Genomic DNA, 18,796 nt, shown 5'->3' on the forward strand with positions numbered 1-18,796 from the left:
CTGAGCTGAGCACACAGAGCTTCCCACGAGGTTCAGCACCTGCAGTAGGTGCCTACAAGCTCCTGCTTCCCTTCCTGGCACCTCTCCACTGCCCCTTACTCTCCTTCCTCCCTGGATCCCTCCCTCACATGGCTCCTCCCAAGCCCGTCATCTTGCCTCTGCTTTTGAAGCAATGCTTACTAAGACCCTTACTGCTATCCCCTGCTTTTGACAAGCTAGTTCCTTCATTTCAATGCCTTAAGTGCACGTAGATATGACCCTGCTTAACCAAACCAGCTATCTGGAGCTTGGTGCAGTGTGGCAGTGAGAGCATTCCTACTTTGGAGTAGAGGGAGCCTGCACTCACCCAGCCAACCAGAAGCCAACATGAGGTGACTTGAACAGCACTGAAATAGGACATTCCAAAGAATGTACTCGTGTTGTGTGCTGAGTGAAGTTACCCAAGAGACACTTCTGTTGTAGAAGGGTTTTTATGGCAAATTCGATGTTTACAAAACAGGGAAAGTACTGAAATATTTGTTTGGGTTGATTTTCCTCCCCTGAATCATTTAAATGGCAATATGCAAAGCAAAGTAATTTTTCTTGTATGTCACACTGTTTCATTAAGGCACTAACAGGAGACACTTGATCTAGAAATTAAGATAAGTTGCTTCAATCAGTACTAAGTAGCAGGTGCCCTTAGTGATTAAATGTAATAGAGTATTTCCATTATTCTATTAAGCTTTATGTCAGCAGTTGTCATAGTTCCTCTCATATCCTGAAATACTGTGAAAACACGTTCAGAACAACATTTTGGAATCTTGGAAGGAATGCTTTCTGAGAGTGTAGACGAATACAATTTTCTTAGCATGGAAAATTTACAAAATTTGTGTTGGGTCTATAGCAGATTAAAAACCAGGAACTGATATATTTTCCAATGAAGCATGAAGTATTAGGTTTAATAATACAGTATATTTTTGACACAGTGTAGAAGTTGTTCTGCTTCTTTATTTACTATATTATTTGTGAAAAGCACAGAAGTACCTTTCTCTGAGGAATGTGCTCTGTACCTTTCTCAGGGTAGTGTGCTCTTTCCCTGCTGTTTGGTGCTTCTCACATGTTTTGAGGGTGTTGGGGATAAAACTAAATCTATTACACAGCAAGATACTTTATTATTTAGGTTGGAAAAGACCTCTAAGACAACCAAGTCCAACCCAGCCCTGCCAAATCCACTACTAAGCCACGTCCTTTAGTGCCACTCCTGCTAAATGCCTCCAGGGATGGAAACTCAGCCACTTCACTGGGCAGCCTGTTCCAGTGCTCGATAACGCATCAGAGAAGATATTTTTCTTGCTGTTCAATCTAATCTGAGTTCAGGGGGACAACCACTGTCCTGTCCTGCTGGCCACACTGCTCCTGATACAGGCCAGGATGCCTTTGGCCTTCTTGGCCACCTGGGCACTGCTGGCTCATGTTCAGCTGCTGTTGACCACCTTTCCTAGCTCTTACTCTGCTGTGCAGCTTTCCAGCCCCACTTCCCCAAGCCTGTAGCACTATGTGGGGTTGTTGTGATCCAAGGGCAGGACCTTGCACTGTGACCCGTTGAGACGCACACAGCTGGCCTTGGTCCATCGATCCAGCCTACCCTGACCCCTCTGCAGAGCCTTCCTATCCTCTGGCACACTCCCACACAACTTGGTGTGATTTGTGAACCGAGGGTACACTCAGTGCCCTTATCCAGGTACTTGATAGGCATTAAACATGACTGTTTCATCACTGAGCCCTGGGAACACCTTTGTGACAGGCTACCAGATGGATGTGACTCCAGTCACCACCTCTCTCTGGGCCTGGCCATCCTCAGAGACTTCTACCCAGTGAACAGTGCACCCATCCTGGCCAAAAGCAGCCAGTTTCTCCAGGAGAATGCTGTGGGAAATGGTGTCAAAGGCATTACTGAAGTCCAGGTAGACAACATCCACAGCCTTTCCCTCTCCTCTTAGAGGGTCACCTTAGAAGACCAAGTCAAGCAGGACCTGCCTTAGAGCAGCAGATAGAGACAGAGAAAAGCAATAGAATAAATGCTTGAAGGATGATTAGGTCAGTACCCTGGGCTTTTAGCTGCCATTTAAATTTAAATATGCACTGCAATGAAGTAAATAGGCCAAATGAGTCTACAGAGTGCTTTGGTGATGTACAGTGTGAGACATCCATAGCAAATGACTATGGGCTGGCTTCCTGTGGTCAGCTACTGGGAGTGAGTGGCCTCCATCACACACTCCTCTAAAATGCGTTGTGTGGAACAAAACACAGCTGTAAACAGTGCCTTGAGCTGGGTTGTTGAGAAAACACCAAGGGGTTCATACCTGGTGCACTGATCTCCCTCGGCCCTGATTCACATCATAGCTATATTTAATCTTCACAATATCTTTCCAGGATATATATATTATATTACAGAACCTGACAAATGTAGAATTCCAAGTCTGACAATCTTGTAAGTTAATAATGAACTTTTTTTCTCAAAGTATCAGGAAGGGAGGCATATAACTTATCTACTTAATTGAAATCTGAGGAGTTCTGGTTTTATTTCTGTCAGCACAATCCCAGGGAAGTCAATCATATGGAACCAAGAGTGCAATTTAATTCTAAAGTGTTTGTTATATTCAAGATGCCTGTGTCCACATGGGGTAGGATCCTACCAATCCAAACTGAAACAATTTAATTTCTTTCTCAGCTGAACTTTTACTGATTTAAGAAAACCACATATTTTTCCAAACAACTGGTGCAAGACAGGTGAGGCAGCAATTGTGTGGGAAACAGGGGCAGGATACAAACATTCTCCCACAGCCTCCCTGAGAAGTGGGAGAGAAGGGGGAAAAGGCTTGTGATAACACATCAAACTCCTTTTGTTTCATCTGTTATCAAAACAGTAATGTGATTCTGTTAATTTAGATAAATATCTAAGGGCTGGTTCTACTCTGGCTTACATCAACTGTTTATTATACTAATGTGTAATATATACGTGGCCAATTCTGAGATAACAGCTGTAGTGCAGTGTCCATTCTGGCTGCATTACTGCTTAGAGAGACATGCTATTTTCTCAGAAATGTTACTGAAAAAAGAAATCCACAGGCCAGGAAAAAATGGGATATTTTTGAAAATGTTTCCCGTATCTCCATCTAGGCCCATGCTGACTGAATTCAAATAGACTGATGGGATCCTTACTGCTGTTCCACATATTCAAAACAAAAAGGCAAATTCAGCAGTCATTTGGTGGCAGGAATAAGTCCAGCTCCTTATGTATTGTCTAGTTCCCTTTGAGAAGGCTTTCCCACCTGCTGTCAAGAAATGCCTGACTGCGTTAAGCAATTCCCTGGCTGTGGTCAGGACAGATACCATTGACTGAAATATAGACACCTAACTGCTGGTTTTGTGTGGGATTATCTTGTATCAGCTGAAGGACTTTGAGTTTGTCTTTCTTCAAAGTCCAACAAGTTCCTCTCAATTCATTGTTCTGGCTTGCCAATGCCCCTTTGAATAATAATCCTGTCCTGTAACACTGAGATTTGGTACCATCTGTACTTAAAGTAAAACAATATTCACCACTGTTCTCTCATCCACAAGTAAACCATACAGTTTGCTAGAATAGTGGTCCTTTCATGACAAAATCCAGTCCTTGGGGAGAAGCAGTGCTGAGCATGTTCCCAGTGTTCCCTGGCTTCTGCCTTCTCTCCGAAGATCTTCCATGTATGAGATCAGTTCCAGCACATAACTTCATTCTTCCAGTGCCCAAAGCTATACACGAGTTTCCCATGCAGAACTCTGATCCCACATGCTTTCCTTCTCTTATTAACAGGAAGGATAGATGCCAAGAACATGGGAACGTGTGTCCCAAACCACAGCCTCACGTAGGAAGTCTGCTTTTGGCCTCACTTGATAGCATTTTCTTTCCATTGAGTCTCTGTGCACAGTGTGAAGATGATAATGTTTCAGTGAGCAAAGCATAAATGCTCTGTGCCAACCTGATAATCCCATCTTATTTTGCACACTCAGCTAGGGATGTTCCTTTCCTTCCCTCCCTCCCTCCCTCTGTCTCCTAGCATCCTGGTGATTGTCTCTCCCACTTTTCTCTAACATACTAATCAGTGTGATCTTTACAGAACACATTCAATTATTGTTATTACTAAGGTGTCTGGATGTGCTGATGAAGTTCATGATGCTGCTATAGCAGGTTGTTACCAAGCATGCTTTACCCAAAGGTTTTTTAGCTAAGTATGACAAAGGCAAGACAAAATCAGAGCAGTGAAGCAATTTGCATGATATTGTTTAAATCAGGAACAGAACCAGGACCCACAGATTTAAAATCTGTTTGATCATCTGCTAAACCACAGTTTCTGTAAATCCACTGTGGTGGTTGTCCACATGCCTGGTTTGCTAGTCCTGGTGATAGAATGTTTTTTATATGCCTTTAATCCTATGTCTGTGCTCCAAAGTTATTCAGCTCTTCTCAACATCTTCCAAACATGAGGTCATATAATTCACCTCAGAAGAACACAGGACTTGTGTAAATAAATCTTAATCCCCGTTCCTCCAGCAATATCTAGAACCCAGGTCCTGTGCATACCAAGTTTTACTTCTGAGTCCTTTTGTTTCCCTTCTCAGACTTCTGTGTTATGATTCAGTGCCATGAATCTCTATGCTATAAATACCATATTTGTCCCCTGGTCTCAAGAAAAGCTGATGTGTATGGAGCCTCTGATGTTTGGGAGATCAATTCCTCCACTACCTGCAGAAGAATGACTTCTCTTGTTGGTCTTGTCAGTACATTTTTCTTCCCTTCAGGAATTTAAATTACCGTATTCTGCCAAAATTTCCTTCAAGGAAAATTGAAACTATTTCTGGTACAGTGTGATTATTCACTGGAGCATTTTACCGAGGTGTGCCCTCTGGATATCTTCCTATTTTCCCTACAAAACCACCCTGGATGTGGCAATGAATGCAGCCTGCATTCAGCCACTGAATTAGTGTCCATGGAACCCTGAGTAAGGGAGTGCTGGTGGTGCTGTTTACTCTGAGTGGTGGGCTTGGCTTCTGTAGGACCTGGAGGTGGATCCCAGCTGAAGAAAAAACGACCCAAGACCATGTCTCTGCTGCTGCCACAACCTTAATGGGCAGGAAAACAAAAGCAAGCAGGAGACCAAGCTGGCCTTGAAATGCTGAGTGGGGTTTTTGGAAGGAAAGGAGAGGATAAGGTGCTTGGATTGTTTAAACAGCTGCAATGAATCAGCAGCTCTCTTTCCCCAGTCCTCCCCTTGCTGCACAGCAGCCCCCTCTATGCCAAGGAAAACAAAGAAATCCCAAAAAGTGCAATCTACCACAGCGCAGCCGAAGCACACTGCAGGACAGAACCAGCCCTTAAACTAGGCAGTAAGGAAGGAGATGGTTTCAGATGAGGCCTAACAAGAGCTGCAAAGACTTGTTCCAGGAGCAAAGGAGAGCAGGAGGAAAAATGGAGATGAAAACACTGAAAAGGAGAGGGCCAAACTTGGCTTTGCTGTAAGCAGAGCCAGCTGGGCTAATCACAATGAAAGTTCCTTCCAGCTGTGGCAGGATGAGATGTGCTGCTGCTGCCACCTGCAACCTGTGGCTCCTGCCATAGCTGCTCAGCACCACCAGCTAACAAAGCTGCTGCTAACCAACGTGGCAGCTTCTGTGTCCCCAGCCAGTACAGCTCTCTGGGAACTTTGAGCCTGTGGAACCATATTCAGGCCACAGCCAAAAAGTTTGGGACCTCGTAAGAGCCACGTACCTTACGGAGAGCACTTGGGGGGTGCTGTCACATGTGGATCAAAGCAGTGTTTTGAGGACAGCCCCAAATACGAGGGGTCCGTAGGAAATCTGCAGAGAAACAGGTGAGTGAGGATTGCTAAGGCTCAATCTGCAGTAGCACTCAGGTTATTGGTACATGACCTGCAATCCTCACCCCGCTCCCCTCGGCAGCCGCTGGGCTCAGCTCTTTGCCTGGCTGCTGCTGGATCTGTTGGGCCAGTGCCTGTTTAAGGATAGTTATTGCAGGGAGTGCAGTTACAGACTTTGTAATTGCTCAGCTGATGCTGTAATGGTCTCTCTGAGGATTCAGCCCAGCAACAGTAATGATACAGCTGGCCTGTCTTGCCTGATGGGATCATTTCCACTTTATTATAGCTGTGATTTTCAGCTCAATAATTCCAGAGTATTTTTAGGCCCTTTGAGATGAAAAAAAAATGTGCTGAATTTACAATGTTGGCGTTTTTGTTTTGTTTATTTTGCTTTGTTTTTTTTTTGTTTCCTCTTAACTGGTGACCAGAAGAAAAATAATTTTCTAAGGAATGTCAGGGAGGGGTTGCCCAACTGAGCTTTCTTCCTGCTCCCTTTCCAGAAAAGAAGGGAACACTCAGTAAGCTTTGGAAAGAGGTCAGTGGAAGGGGTCAGTATGTTTTTTGGGATGAACTGGAGGCCAAAGCATAAAATGAAGAGGACCACCTTCCTAAGCTAAGACTACCTTCCATTCTGTCATCTTATGAAAAAAAAAATCTTCCACAGAGAAGTGAGATGAACTTCACTTGTCCATTTAAAACTGGACCATAAGACTCTCTGACCAGGTAACAGTAAGAGACAACAGAGAGACAGCAAATTGTCAGCAGCAGCACCCATCCTTGTCAGCCTCCATTTGCTAGAATCACAATTGCTGTGTCCTTCCTGCAGGCCATTTGTCTCCCATGAGTCTCCAAAAGAAAAAGTGAGCTGTTGTCCTTTGGCAGCTCCCAGGAGATACTTCTTCCTTCTGGCACACATCAATGCACCACAGCTCTAAATTGTTTTTCTTGCACCTGCTAGACATGGGATAAAGCCATGCCCTGTTACATCTCGGGCGAGGGATACAGCTGTGGGAGCTGCTTCTCCTTTGTTATGTATAGATCAGCAAGGGATATCCTGTCAATTGTCATTTCTGTGTACGTCTGCTTCATGTTCTGGTATTAAAGCCCAGAGCCTCAGGCATTTATTGGATTTTGTTTAAATGCTTTATTGGATTTTATGAACCTCAGATACACCAGACAGACCGTAGGAGACATGTCGTGGTGATATCCACAATAACCAATTAAAATCCCAGCCATGTTTTAACTCCATTTTCAATAAACTATGGAGACACAACCCTCTTCTCTATAGGGTGAACAGAGATCTCATTAACTACATTTAATTGAGAGTGGCAGCTAGTGGATTTTATACATTAGGGAGCACTTCTGTAGACATTGCATCTTTCAAATGCATACACTGAAAAATTATAATGAATCCCATGATCGATACAGAATCATCTTTCTTGTTTCCAGTGTGGTTTCAGTTCCAAGGTTACTTGAATAGACGAGTTTCAGTTAATAAAATTCACATTTTCTTCACCTTACAATATTTTTCACAAACTGGCTCCTATTCCTGTCTTTTGACATCATCTTTATTAGCTGAGCCTTCAAAATAGCTGAAAAAAAATTCCTCTTTCTCATCTACTTCATTTTGAAGATTTCAAAGCTCTCAGGATCTGCAGACAAGATTCTTTTCAAGTGTCTGACATGTATGATATTGTGTCTATGTTAAAGAAAGATGAAGGGAAAGTGAGGTTAGGTGTTTCCCTGTGTGGCACACACAAGGGCAGTGGTTAAACTGTAAACTGAGCCCTGAAGCCCCAGGATTTAAGAGTGTAGCACTAATAACTAATATCTTTCCAACATAACTCATTAGAGATTCCAGAGAAGGTGTGTGAGCTTCTTCAGGTTACTGAGAACTGAGAGAACACAGCAAGAATGTCCTTTGAGGTCAATAACCCACTGAATGCAATGAAAAAGTTGCAGGAAGAGCAGCCATATGGCATGTGTGCTCGTATGCAGACATACACACACACCCCATACACCCACTGAAGTGCTTCCCCCTACCTAACTGTGACTCAGACACACTAATTCCTTGCATCACCTTCCCTTGAAAACTAGGTGAATGGGAATGATATAAGAAGAGAGGATATTGGAGGCTATTTAGGGTGGTGGCAGCCTTTCTTCAATGGACTGTGCTAACCCACTTAATTCTGTGAGAGGCAAGCATTGCTTCGGTCACTTCATACACGGTCTTTAGAGAATATTATTCATCATTGTAGGTCAGCTTCACCCTGTGGATTATCTCTTCTTATGGATGTTAATACTCTTTTGAGGGTGATAGCTTTGTAAAGGTAGTTACACACTTCCTTCAGGACTTTCTAAGCCCCATTTAGATGTATGTGCAGAGTTTTTTAAACATCTGCTTTTTGACTGAAACGCTTCAGGCTTGGTGTCTGTTTGAAGCTTAATTGTTTTGGAAAGTTTGAAGAAATTCTTTTCTTCTGGTCTTTTTTGTTGTTGTTTTTGGTTTTGGGTTTTTTTAGGTCATGAGAAAATGAATGTCTGTTTGAGAGTCTAGTAAGAGTAATAACAGTATTCCACTGGGGTTTGGCAGGTAGCAGATTCCCTCTAGCAGGGGAAGGATTGGGAGCAGGAGAGCCAAGTTACCCCTTCTGTGTCTCTTCCTGGTCTTCTGTGTCCTCACTGACTTCCCACCTCAGAGCAGTGGCAGAAGGTGCAGTCTGTGCTTAGGAAAGCTGGGGCCAGAGGGGCTCCCTGGCAGGAGAGAGGTGTGAAGTAGCTGCCAGGTTTTCATGCCATCAGCTCAGTGGCTAATTGCATAGCTTGCCTTTCCCAGTGATCTTCCCCATGTCCTGTGTTCCTCATGTGGTTTCCATTAAGGTCAGAGTGTGGGGGAAGGGAAGCATGTGAATTACTTCAGTATTTATTCTCACTTATCATTCCAAAGCCCCGCTGCAGGGAGCTATGGACAATGCATAAAGGCAGTGTCTGGGTGTTGGTAACTGCACGGATTGAAAGGCAGGAATCTCCCTCTTCCATCTCTTCAAAAGGCCCTGACCATCTCCTTTTCTTATTGCAAGCTGCACAACAATGACTCTAAAGTGCATGAGAATTAGATCCCCCATCCAGCTGAAAGGAACATGACAATCTGAACAAATAACCCATTAAGTAAGGCTACACTTTCCAGGTGGGACGAATTGAGATGTCAGCAGTACTGACATGAACTCATCCAAAACAGCTCTGATCTCCCTGTCTCCCCTTTTTGTGTGCTCTGGGGCTGGCCCAAGGACCAAACTTCTCAGTGGACTTCTTCCTGAGAGATGACTTTTCTGGCAGTCGGGACACCTCTCAGAGTATCTCAGTTGTCACTTGGTCCCATCTTTTGCATAATATTGAGAAGGCCTTTCAAGCCTTCTCTCATAAAATTACTTCCAGGTAGCTCAAGTATGTTTTCTTTCCCCTCCTTTTCCCTTTCTCCTTCCCATGGGTGAGTATTCCTTGCCCTTAGTGCCAGTGGAATGGGTCACTGGCAAAGCAAATTGACAGCTGGCACTGTGGGCCTGCTGGTTGGTCACTGCCTTTTTGCTGGAGGTGGGAGGATAGTCCTCTCTTAGGACGGGGGTCTGATGATCCTCTTCTCATATGTGGCTCCCACCCATGTGCCTCTCCACTCTTTTGCTAAGCAGAGTTCAGATTAGAAAGGGTACTGGATAGAGGTCGGGGACGCAGAGCAGCTTGATACTGACAGATGTTAAGAAGACAAAAGCTTGAAAGGGAGATGCCCAGCCTGGCAGATCCTGGCTGGGTTTGCCTGGACAAACTACCCATCCTTCTCATATTTAATCTTTACTTTGATGGATGAAGGGGCAACATTACATGTATGAAGAAATTTTCTTTCTCTTTTGGGGGTAAGTTTCTTTTTTTGGGGGAGGTTCAACAACTTGCAGGAGAGAAAAAGCTGCCCAGAGTAAAGATGGCAACAAGGAGGGAGACGTAGATCAAGTTGGAGCTCTTCCCTTTGACAGAGACACCTGAAGAAGTCTCTGTGTATGTCACAAGCCTCTAACACAGAGGGGCTGTTCCTAAAGAGCAGGCATTGTGTCTTCCTCCAGCCTTCTTGGGCAGAGGTTTACAATGGAGCAATTCATAAACTGGCCTATCTCTGCATAGGCCAGGAAGAAGAGGGAACGAAAATCGAGGAATGGAATGCAGAAAAATTCAATTTCTAGTATCTGTACAGACTAGAAATGAATCATGAGGCAGACACAGCTCCAGCAGTGGCTGATGCATTGACTGCTTTTTATCATGAACTTCACCTTGTGGTGGCAGGAATATCATGACATTTCCTCTGGAACAGTTATGGAAGCCTTCACACTCTAGGGCTAGAGTGATGCAGTGTTCTTTGTACAAAGATTAACATAGAAACTATTCACAAAAATGGCAGCAAGCCCAGAGCAAATTGTTGATGTGGGTCTGGAGCGCATCTGAGACTTGGCACATCAGGGCTTGTATCTGTGAAATAGTTGTGTGCCAGGGTACCACTAGTGCTGGGGTCACAAGTGGGTGCAACACTGGGACTAGATTGTACCTGTAGGTGTCAAAGCCAGCTGGAAGCTGAAATGAACTATCAGTGTTTTCAGCCTGTTCATGGTGTTAGTTTCCAACTGGGCTGATTTCATGTTCTGAACATTTTCAGCAGAACTATGATCCTCAGTGCAATAGCACCCACATGTCCTTTTATGTTCTGTGAAAATGACTGAATGTGTCAAAAACAATCAGTTGTAAATAACATTAGCTGTGAAGGAATGCAGGTGGGTCTCCCACATGCAGAAAGGACAGTACAGGGTGCTAGAAGGGTCAAAGCCAGGATGTCTAGGTCCCAGTCTCGTATCTGATTGTGCTATTTCTCTGTTTTCTTCAAATAAAGATGCATACATGCTCCTCTAATAGTCTAAGAACATCAGTCATACAAAAAAATATTGCTAAAAATACGTTGTTCAGTGAAAATCTGGTTTTAGTTAACATTACAGCTCTGCAAAACAGTCTAATAAAAAAAAACCCTAATAGCCACATTGGGCTAGTGATGCCTGGCTCTCTGCAATTCTCTCAAAATTGACAAGGTTCTCTGATGTGTGATAACAGGTAAGTAGCTTTCAAAGGTGTTCTCATGGTGAGAGCATTTACAACAATGTTCTCTCCCACGTAGTCTCTGGTATCTCCTAAGTCCCAAGCTCACACTGCAGTTTTACTTCAGCACAGGAGAGATGCATTTAGCAGGGCTTCTCTCCTATACCCAGCCAATGATTTTTTTTTTTTTATCCTGAACTTCTATAAGCTACATAGTATAGGGACAAAACTCTCTCTTCAATTTAGCATTAACTGGCCAACAGAATCAAAGTTTTGTTGGGATGGTAAATGGACAAAAGGAGAACTGTGGTTCTTAATCTTTGTTTCCTTAGCAAACCAGACTAAAAACAACTTTGAATGAAAAATTCCAACCAGCTCCAGTCACTACTTGGCATATCATCAAAAGTTGTTCTGCTGTGGAGAAACACCATGGCTTTGTGAAGCTTAAAGAATACACTGAAGCCATTACTCTTGTATAGACTATATTGTCTCAGGTTCATATTTTTCAGGGTCACCAACAGTAGAATAAAAAGATAATACCTGATAACAGGCCTTTCTGGGAATATTTCTGAGTCTTTATTAGTGTGCTGGGATGAAGCTGGGAGGGGATGAAGGGTGAAATTTTATGGTTTTTAATATTCCTGGATATGTAGAAAAACACCTGCAATTTGTTAGCAAGTCAGTAAAGGTAAACTAGAAGTTTTGACATTTTCAGTAAGGTTAGGAGTGAAACCCATAACTAACCACAGCTTGTGGAGAGGATGTGGTGATGGTTTGTCATGGACTGGGCCTGTGCCTTTCAGTGTGAGATTCTGCAGCAACCCCAAATTCCAGCAGCAAAGCCTTGTGTATGTCTCACACATGGTGTGTTTTCCTCTCAGGTCTCCTGATCAAGACTTGCTTGGTAAAGGAGGATCTCAGAGGTAAGATGTTTGCTTGCAGGTCCAAGCTTTCATAGGAAAGAGCTACTTGCACATCATTAGTTTATGGTGAGCTGAGTGAGCTAAGCCTCATGGCATCCCAATCCTTGTCTAGGAACCACTTGATACAAAGATGGGATCGTTTTGTTATTCACCAAAAATTTTTGTATGCCTTCTTGCAAGTGAAGGCAGGCTCAATGCCCCTTAAGGGACAGTCTGGCACTATCCCAAGACTAGGCACCTTGACTAAATGCTGATTTAGCCAGGAGGGGCCCTCAGGAGGAGGTGGATGTTTTGGAGAGTGCATTGCAGCCTCTTCCCAGTACCTCTGAGCAGCACCAGACAGACTGCAGGGCAAAGAGGGGCTCTAACAGGCATGGAAGATTTCTGCCTTGCTGAGAATCAATGACATGCACTCATAGTTACTGTTTGCAGGTGGTAGGCATGCTTGGAAAGATCCTACAACATATTCCTACTTAAGAAGAATAAAAAGGCTTAAAAAGCTTTATACTTAGATGATTCTGTGGCTGACCATTGATTTCTGAAGGAAACCCTTCAGTTGTTCCTCACCAAGTCTTTTATCTGCTGTGGGTGCTGGAATTTTCAAGGGTAGTGAACCTTTCAGTGAATTTAGAGATCATCATTATAAGAGATAGATCTGTGTAGCATACTTTGCTATACAAAAGATATACAGTCAGCAAGCAGAGGAAAGGCGGGTTTCTCACAACCCAACCTTCACATGCTGCACGGAATTTTGTGTGACTCCTGTCAGGTGTTGAAAGTTGAATCAACTGCTCTGGGTCACTCAAAATTTGGGTATGTTTTAGTGGTAGTTTTTTTAAGCTTTTAATGTTTTTAAAGAATTGGGAAATCTATCCACATTTTTTTGTTTAAGGGGCTCCTACCTGACTATTTCATCCAGTAGGACTAAGAGTCCAATTGTCCTGGGAGGAAAGGCTAACTATTTTATTCATTCCTTTTTTGGAAGAAATGCACTCTCGCTGGAATTCAGTCTATATGCAATTTCTCTGAATCATGATTTGGGAATTTTCTTGTGTGAGGTGCCTGTATTATAAGTTTGCTTCAAAAAGAAACACGGATTAAATATAGCCACAGAGAATTAAAGACTTTGGACAGAGACAAATATTATTTTTTCTCTAAATTTCCAAGGTGTTCCTGAAAGCATTTCAAGCCTTTCAAATGCAACTTTAATCTGTCAGTCTAGGAGAAATACAGTAGTTTGGTCACGAGCTGCCCTATACATTGTTCAGGGCAAAGACGACTGTGTCTTTCTCTGTGCTTTAGGGACACTGCATATGGGTTGAAGCAGGGTCTGAATTCACCAGCCAACAGGAAGGGAAGCCTCCTGTTTCCAAACCAAAGATGCCATGAAAATTCAGCAACCAGGGAGGTAGTGGAAGTGTGAAATAGCATTTCACCTCTGCAGCTTTGGGATTAGGCTTTGACAAGTTCATGGCAGGAGAGTTTGTTTATTCGATACTCTCAAAATGTCCTGCTGGTGCAGACTCCCCTACAGACTTATTCACACTGTTTTGCTACAGTCAGTAACTTTTAGTCCACTGAGATTTGGACTGGAACAGAAACAAAAGGGCTCAGGGCTGAATCTTGAATGAGACAGGACTGGGGTAGCAGGAAGTGCAGTCCAAGAACAGGGTCAGTCTGTGAGCACTGGCTGAGCTGAGGCACAGGGTGCTGTGGGCTCTGAGATAGGGCAGGGAAAGTTGTAAGGACCTAAGCTGAGCTGCAGAACAGAGCTGGTCTCTGATTCAGCTGGGCACCACATTGAAACCACCTGTCATTCATTTTCCATGATGCGAGGTTTTTAACTGAGTGCATGGTGCCTCAGCTCCTGGATGGACTTAGAGCAGTCAGTGGCTCAACCTCTGCATGTGATTTACAGTACTCTGGGACAAGAAACATAGCTGGTTTTCTGTTTGGATGTTAATCTGAAGTTTTAGTCATTTGAGGGGCTCATAGTTGCCTGCAAGGCTCACAGTCTTTAATTATGGCCACAACTTGTACAGGCACTGCCATCTTTCCGTCAGGAGGTTCAGCTCCCTGCTGTTTCCTCCAAGCCTCCTTCAGAAATCCTGTGGGATTACCACAGGCAATTTCATTGCTCCCAGCCTATTTTTCTCCATTAGAATAAATGTTCCTCTAAAGGCACTTCCTTCAGAGGAGCCTTCTCCTCTGTAGTTGCCCTCCTCACACTTACTCACAGGACTTCCTTTACTATAATTTCCTTTATTTGGGGGGACAGCTGCACAACTCCAGCTGTTTTCCTCCATAAGCACTTTGGGAAATGAGGATAACCTCAGCCCTTCTTGAGCCTTGAGGTTAGCTGGGGGAAGGCTGCAGGTTAACAGTTGGCAAAATATTTGAGGTTAAGGGAAGAGCTTGAGAACCAGTGACATTTTCCATCTCACCTGGGCTGTGTCCCTTTCCCCTGTGCTGCTTGTCAAGGCTCAAGGGAGCACAGCTTGTCTACATTTTCCAATTATTTTGATCCTTTGGTAGTGTTAAAAGGGGAAGCTTCTAATTAAAACTGGTGCCTTGCACCTGAATTATCCTTTCAGGGCCAGCAGGATGCAGTGTCAGGGGGGAAGGCATTACTGAGAGATGATCTTGCTCAAGTGTAAGGCCTCTGGATTTCTCTTAGAGCACAGGTACTAAGGGAAGGATCTGCAGGGTTACTTAGGATATGCAAGTTAAAAGAAATTTCCTTCCCTGTGTATGTCCAAAGTGAAAATAATGTGCATCTGATCCACACTTAGAAAAGACAAAGAGCAGTCAACAGCCCAAATTAAGGCATTGGGTCTTCTGCTTAGACTCTTCTTTTGTATGCTAAGAGGTAGGGATTAGCACAATTCAAAGACAATCATGATGAGAGTGAAATAAGTAGTTTTGGAAGACACCTTTTATACATCTAAGATGTCACCAAAAGCAGAGGAAGGTGAGTTATTGTATGCTTTGTAGTTTCTGGCAGCTGTGAGAAATGTATTTAATCTTCTGTAAGTGTAAGGGGCAGCATCATCCTGCAGCTCTGCAGTATGCAATGTCATTTCTGGAGTGATGTGTGGTCTGGAAGGTGTCTTGTATGACCTAATGCTCTGCCCCCTTTTAAGGCCATGACCACTGTGCCACTGCTGTCAGGGGGCAGACACTGTGGCAGCATTTTATTATCCTTGATGCCCTGAGCAGTAGCCACCCCATCTGTGCAGGCTGTTTTGGGAGCCAGCCTCCACATGACTAGTGCTGTCAAGAATCTGCCTGGAGCAACATCAGAGAAGCCGAAAGTGGCCTGCTTTCTCCAGGACTAAGGACATATGTGAGGGAAGACTACTCTGGTTACTTACTTGTCAAGAAAAGGCTTAACAGGTGGCAGCATCAAATGTCCTTTATGAGTGCAGTGAAGATGTGACAGCGGTTTTCTTGTGGGCTGTCTATCATCGGGTTGTTACTTTTAAATGGTCAGTGAAAGCTAACTGAGAAAACAAACCGCCTGACTGGCACTTGCCATGTAGGGAAATCAGACAGCAGGCTGCAAATTAAAATTTCCTTTTCTTTGGCTTTCTGGATTGTTCCTCAATAAACATTAAGGGGAGAACAAGTCTGTCATGGCATCCCACTTACTCAATTTTTTGAGAATCTGGGGTATTCGTGTTCATAAAACAGAAGAATGAGGGTTTAGGAGTGGTGCCAGCCATGATCATGTGGAACTGCAACACACTACTGCTGAATGCCCCCCATAAGAATCTGAAACGGTTTATGAGAGTATGAGTTGTTAATGGCCCTATGACTAGAAGCCTGCCTTTGTGTTCATGCATCAATTTTTTATTTGCAACTGGAAGTTCCTAAGGTGTTGGTTGCCACAGACATGAGAGAAAGCTGCCGGCTGGTGAATCCAGGCCCACAAAAAATGGGAGCAGAGAGGGTTTTACTGAATCATTGAGAAAGATCCTGCCTTAATTGATGACACCACTTCTTTCAGGCCAGCATTAACATTATATGGATGCAGTCGAGTCCATATTTTTGCCATTGATATAAGAATTTGTTAATAAGGGCTATCAGCAGGAGGCAGGACAGCAGAAGAGATGGGGAAGTTTTTAATCTGTAACTTGCCATTTCAAATCCAGTTCAGCTCAGCAGTGATGGGTGGTTATTAGTGTCTTATATTTCTTGGTAGGCCCTGTATGAAATAAATTAGCTAATCCTTCATTCAGTTGCCCCTCAGAAAAACATCATCCATTACTGGCACTAATTAGACGCCTCATTGGCAGTCTTGCAGGGAGAGCAAAAACTGACAGAGACCTCTCTCATTTTCCCTCAAGTTATCAGCACCTTCAGGCATACAGTCCTTGCAGATCAGGCTGGTGTAGAATGGTAGAGTAGCCTGGAAGAGTTTATCCTGATGTAGAGTTAAATGAGATTTTGATTTCCTGCACTGCAAGGAGACTAGCATTGCTTGTAATGCACCAAAGGTTATGTTTGGCTAGAGAGATGGCAAGAGGTGCAGCCCCCTACTACTGGTGCCAGCTCTCTGGGAGTCTGAACTCTTCATCCAAAAGTATGTAGATGGTGAGCATCTCTTTCTTCTCCAGGAACCCAGCTGGCTCAAAGTCTCAGCCAGACCACAGGGCCACTAAATATTTTTTCCATGGATGACAGTTAGACGATTTCCAAAGGAGATGAGGAATTTCTATCAGGGCACATGAGTACAGACTGAGAGGCTGATAAGAATGTTGCCAGGTTTTGGTTCGTGGAGATTACTCGATGAAGCGTGAGAGAGCTCTCCACCTTGTAACCAAAAAGATGGAAGTTTGGAATCAGCTACCAACAAGTGAAGACCATCCTTTTGGTTTCTTACAGGCACATTCCTCCTCCTGCTTTAGCTTGGTGACTTTCTTACTTCTTTAGTGCCTTTACTATTGTAAGATCCTTTGGAAAGTGTCCCACTTACACACCTTTTCCTTAGGATATGAGTCCCTGGGGGAGGCTTCCTGTAGACTGTTTGCTTAGACACCTGTGCACTATAATGTATGTCTAATTGAAATTGCATTAATGGTATGATTCCATTACAGCCGAGCAAGATGCTTGCTGCAAGAACACTCCCAGTGGGCCTTGAATCAGCTGCAATAGATAATTTATAAAGTGCTGTGGATCCGCTCAAAGCTCCAGTGTTAAGTACAGGAGACACAGGGCTATTCATTATTAACACGACATTATGCTTTTTGCTCGGGATAAAGAGCTCAGTGTGGGTCTGGGTTGAGCAAGGCTCTATCAAAGGTGAGATTTGGGACTGTCAGTTTGACCAAACTATTCCTCAGACACTGACTCTAAGTCTGTGACAGCTTTTGAATTCTTTTTGAAAGGTAACACATCTCTGTTCTGTCATGGTACTCTAAGAATTTTGTAGGTGTTCTTTAGATTTTCTTGCTTTGCATTGTAATTTCTGTGAAAAGGCTGGGGGTGAAAAGATCTGGCAGCTGGTTTGAGGTAGGCCTGATGCACAGCAGCACGTCAGGCTGCTCTGAACGCTGCAGTCTCCAGCTACCACAATCCTGAGTTTCTCTCCTCACTTCCATATTTCTGCACGTATTTCCTAGTCTGAGTCTTCCAGAAGATTTTGGTATCTCAAACATAGACTACCCCTGCTCTTACTGCAGGAAAAGGGTGGAGAGAGGCATGTTTTTTTTTGCCATGACAGTAGGGTAGTGAAAGGGTATTTTCCCTAGCAGTGGCTATCCGGGCTAAACTATCAAAGTGTCCAAGTGGGAGGAGGGGAGAAGAAGAGGTGAAAGAAAGAGGGCACCATCTGCTCCTGAGTCTTCAGCTTCCTGTTCCTCTTGCTGTCATTCTTTCTCCCCTGAGCCTGATGTCATCCATGCCTGGACAGCGCTGCTCTCTTTGGCAGCTCCCCTCTCTGAAGCAAAGCCCCAGCTTCCCTCTGCGGGAGGTTCCAAAACACAGACACAGGCAGCACTTGCTAAAGAATCAAAGAGCGTGAAAGGGAGAGAGATGAAAAAAGAACACCAGAGGCAAATTTGCCTCTGAGTCTTGCATCCCTTCTCTCCAGAGCTCTGTAAATGTGCCTGTTCCCCAGCATTTTCTGTATTATTCATTCTAGCGTCCTGTTCTTCAAGACAGCACTGGCAGGAGCTCCTCAAATGGATGTACTTTATTGAAGTGTATAAAGGCATAATAGCAACAAGAGCTGCTTCAATTTGGAAATGAAAGCAAAAATCTGTGAAAAAAATGAAGACTTTCCAAAAAAGCTTTGTCTGTCTTTGTAAGGATGTTCTAGGTTATTTACCCTCTTCTTGATAGACTGTAGAAAACATTACATGTTTTAATCTTCTAAAGACCAGAGCATTCTTTGCAAAATTCTCATCCTCTTGACCTCTTTGTAATTAGCTGTACTAGCAAGTCATTAGCAATTGTTTTTACAAGAAGACTTGGAGCTGGAAGTGGAGAATCAATATGACCTTCTGATTCTCCATTCATCTTTCTCCACTCCACATGTGTAGTCAGAGCTACCACCAATGTTTTTAGCAATATTTTAATTTTAACTGTGTGTTTGTGAGGAAAAGAGGGGAGGTATTCATTCTGGCACTGAATCTTCCAAGTCTACACAGAGCGTTGGGTATCTTGGCAGGGAGATGTGCATTTTTAAGGGGTCACAGATTGAAATTGTCAGCAGACAATTTGCCCTCTAAAAGGAGAAAATTAGTAAAAGTTTTGAGGCTTTTAAAATGACTGTTTCTTTATAAATAGAATGAAAGTACAGGCTTCAGAGCTTGAGAACAGAGATCAGACACACACCAGGAAGCATGG

At 43.6% G+C, this 18,796-nt stretch overlaps 1 protein-coding gene across 6 annotated transcripts in view; it reads left to right on the top strand.

Moving 5' to 3' along the window:
* TSPAN18 (tetraspanin 18) overlaps window positions 1-18,796 on the top strand; it is a 185,521-nt gene that overhangs the window by 17,339 nt on the left and 149,386 nt on the right. The gene's annotated exons all lie outside the window — the stretch shown is intronic.

The sequence above is a fragment of the Cyanistes caeruleus genome, chromosome 6, assembly GCF_971803275.1.
Source record: "Cyanistes caeruleus chromosome 6, bCyaCae1.hap1.1, whole genome shotgun sequence".
Classification (NCBI taxonomy): Eukaryota; Metazoa; Chordata; class Aves; order Passeriformes; family Paridae; genus Cyanistes; species Cyanistes caeruleus.